The sequence below is a fragment of the Orycteropus afer genome, unplaced genomic scaffold (genome assembly GCF_000298275.1).
Source record: "Orycteropus afer afer isolate SDZICR_OR568_19922 unplaced genomic scaffold, OryAfe1.0 scaffold00030, whole genome shotgun sequence".
NCBI classification, from domain to species: domain Eukaryota; kingdom Metazoa; phylum Chordata; class Mammalia; order Tubulidentata; family Orycteropodidae; genus Orycteropus; species Orycteropus afer.
In genome coordinates, this window is record NW_006921617.1 from 15,168,420 (window position 1) to 15,172,400 (window position 3,981).

Below are 3,981 nucleotides of genomic sequence, written 5' to 3' on the forward strand. Positions count from 1 at the left end.
GTATGAAGGGATGGACACTGGGAGGAGGTAACTATGGGGAGGAAGTGGGAGGGGAGCTGCTGCATTGTAAATTTTGGTCAATGACATGAGACAAAGTATACGTGAACTGCTGTATGAAAAGTGAATTTACTCTGTAAATCTTCACCCAAATCCTAATAAAAATAAATAAATAAATAAATAAATAAGAAAATAGATGTCAGAAGAGACTCTGAAACTTGCCCTTGAGTGGAGAGTAGCTAAAGCAAATAGACGAAATGACAAGATTAAAGAGCCAAACAGAAGATTTCAAAGAGCAGCTCTAGAAGACAAAGTCAATTATTATAATGAATTGTGCAAAGACCTGGAGTTAGAAAACCAAAAGGGAAGAACATGCTTGGCATTTCTCAAGCTGAAAGAACTGAGAAAAAAAATTTAAACTGCAAATTGCAATATTGAAAAATTCTATGGGCAAAATATTGAATGATGCAGGAAACATCAAAAGAAGATGGAAGGAATACACAGAGTCAATGTACCAAAAAGAATTGGTCAATTGATGTTTATCCATTTCAGGAGGTAGCATATGATCAAGAACCAATGGTACTGAAGGAAAAAATTAAAGGTGCACTGAAGAAATTGGCAAAGAACAAGGCTCCAACGGAATACCCACTGACATGTTCAATGAATGCCATGCTGGAGGCACTCACTTGGCTATGCCAAGAGATTTGGAAGACAGCTAGATACCTGGCCAACTGACTAGAAGAGATCCATATTTGTTCCCATTCCAAAGAAAGGTAATCCCAAAAATGGAAATTTTCAAACAATATCATTAAAATCACATGCAAGTAAAATCTTACTGAAGATAATTCAGAAACGATTGCAGCAGTCTATTGACAGAGAGCTCCCATAAATGCAAGCTGGATTCAGAAGAGGACATGGAATGAGGGTTATCATAGCTCATGTCACATGGATCTTGGCTCAAAGCAAAGAATACCAGAAATATGTTTACTTATATTTTATTGACTATGCAAAAGCATTTGATTGTGTGGATCATAGCAAATTATGGATAACATTGAGAAGAATGGTGCAAAAAGGGCAAGGGGGCCACATCTTCTGACCTCCTCTAACCACACAAGACGAAGACAGAATCACCATCAAAAGCCCAAGGCCTATTACTGCAAGGCCAGACATGCTGCTGCCTTCCTCCAGCCCTTTCACCAACTGTTCCTCCCAAAGCACCCACAACCTCTCTCCTGGGCTCAGTAATTCACTGCAGTGGCCACGCACAACTCACAGATTATGGGGTTTATTAGGGAAGCACCAGGCTACAATTCGAGTTCAGGAAAAAATGCTCAGTCTCTCTCCCCAGCCCGCTGTCTCTCAACAGTCTCTGACAGTCTCTCTCCCAGCAGTGCGTGTCCCTTGGTGTCTCTCTCAGCAATGTGTGTCTCTTGCATCTCTTTCCCAGCAGCACGTGTCTCACAGGAGCGCGTCCTTCCTCAGTCAGCAGTCAGAGAGAGTTCTGCCTCTAGGAGGCCTCCTTTTGAGCCCGGCAGAGTGGCCAAACCAACCAATCATAATATCAGAATTCTAAGGATGTGAGAGAGAGCAAGAACCTCCCAGAACGTTGCTTAGTGTTGCGCACAACAGAAATACCCCAGGTGGATAACTTTTACGATCAGGACCTCCTCAGTTGCTCACAGCAAATTCCACCACAGAGTTTACAAAGACTTTTGGCTAGAAAAGCCATACCAGGTAGTTTACTACACCACAAATGGGAATTCCAGAACACTTGATTTTACTCATGAGGAACCTGTATATAGATCAAAAGTCTGTCCTTTGAACAGAACAAGGGGATGCTGCATGGTTTAAAATCAAGAAGGAAGTGTGTCAGGGTTGTATCCTTTCACCATTCTTATTCAAGGGGACACTACATGGTTTAAAATCGAGAAGGGAGTGCTTCAGGGTTGTATCCTTTCCCCATACTTATTCACTCTATATGCTGAGCAAATAATCTGAGAAGCTGGATTATATGAAGAAGAATGTAGCATCAGTATTGGAGGAAGACTCATTAACAACCTGCGATATGCAGATTACACAACTTTTCTTGCTGAAAGTGAGGGTGACTTGAAGTACTTACTGATGAACATTAAAGACCACAGTCTGCAGTATGGATTACATCTCAATATAAAGAAAACAAAAATCCTCACAATAAACAGCTTCACGGTGGATGGCGAAAAGATTGAAGTTGTCAAGGACTTCATTACTTGGTTCTACAATCAACACCAATGGAAGCAGCAGTAGATACATCAGAAAATGTATTACATTGGGCAAATCTGCTGCAAAAGACCTCTTTGAAGTGATGAAGAGCCAAGATGGCTCCTTGAAGACTCAGGTGCACCTAACCCAAGCCATGGTATTTTTGGTCACCTGTTACGCATGTGAGAGCTGAACAATGAATAAGGAAAACTGAAGAAGAGTTGATGCTTTTGAGTTGTGGTGTTGGAGAAGAATGCTAGGAGTACCATGGTCTGCTAAAAGGACTAACAAATCTGTCCTGGAGGAAGTGCAGCTAGAATGCTCCTTGGAAGCAAGAATGGACAGACTTTGTCTCACCTACTTTGGTCATGTTGTCAGAGGGAACCATTCCCTGGAGAGGGATATCATGCTTGGTAAAGTGGAGGGTCAACGAAGAAGGGGAAGGCCCTCAATAAGATGGATAGACACAGTGGCTGCAATGATGGGCTCAGGTATAGCAAGAATCGTGAGGCTGACACAAAACTGGGCAGCGTTTCGTTCTGCTGTGCATAGGGTCTCTATGAGTCAGAGACGACTCAATGGCACCTAACAATAACAATAACGTATTAACTGAAGTCAAATTCATACCTCACCAGATGCCCAGATGAGTATCTTTTGTCACTTGGATCCTTTGGGACAAAGCTCTTCCAAATGTCATCTCCCTTATCTAAACTTAAGCTTTGCTTTCAGGCTGAGCCACCCAAACAGCTAAATCTCCTCTTGCCATACCCAGCCACCCTGCCCTGGTTAAACCAAAAACCAACCCAAACCCATTTCCATTGAGTTGTTTCTGACTCATACCAACCATATAGGACAGAGTATAATGGCCCATAAGGTTTCTAAGGCAGAAATCTTTACAGAAGCAGACTGCCACATCTTTCTTCCACGGAGCAGCTGGTGGGTTCAAAATGCTGACCTTTTGATTAGCAGCCAAGTACTTAATCATTCACCATTAGGGCTTTTCTTCCCTGCCTAGAGGGTACCAACTCTTCATTCCATACTGGTAATCCCCTCTACTGATGCCTTTAGGGACAGGCATTTCACAAGTTAGTACAGAAGGTTATTTTGCTTGAACAGCTTATTAAGGTCATTAGAAATATTCCACTGCCTGATAGTGGAAGGAAATGAAGTAGCTGAATACGAGGAAAGAGTTAAAGCATTTTATTAGGTTTATTCCTAACCTCTAAATTAAACAGGAGAGGTCTTTAACTATTTCCTCACATACATATATCTTCCCAAAAGGTTGCTAGAGTTAGAAAATAAAGATACAGGAAGAAACTTCCAGCAAGATGGCAGAATATGAAGACAAGCTACTCTCAGAAATAAGAAATCAATTGTAGCATATGGAGAGGGTAATCCTGGAACCCTGAGCTTCAAAGGGAAAGATAAAGAACTGAATTAAATACTGATTAGTAGAAGAAACTGAATGAAAGCAGCAAATAAGGAGACAGATGGAGCTGTGGACTGTTGACTGGCCTGATGGAATAGTCATTTATAGTATCTGCAAGTGGTGTTCCCATCTGGGCAGCAACCTGATAATTGGCTTCTCTTGCTGATGACAGTATGGGCAACCACACTGATGGCTGGTGGCCAGAAGGCTGTGATACTTTCCTTGCTCCCTTTGTATCCCACAAACTATCTCTATTTAGAGATGATATGATCCTATACACAGAAAATCCCAGAGACTCAGCAAGAAAACCACTGGAA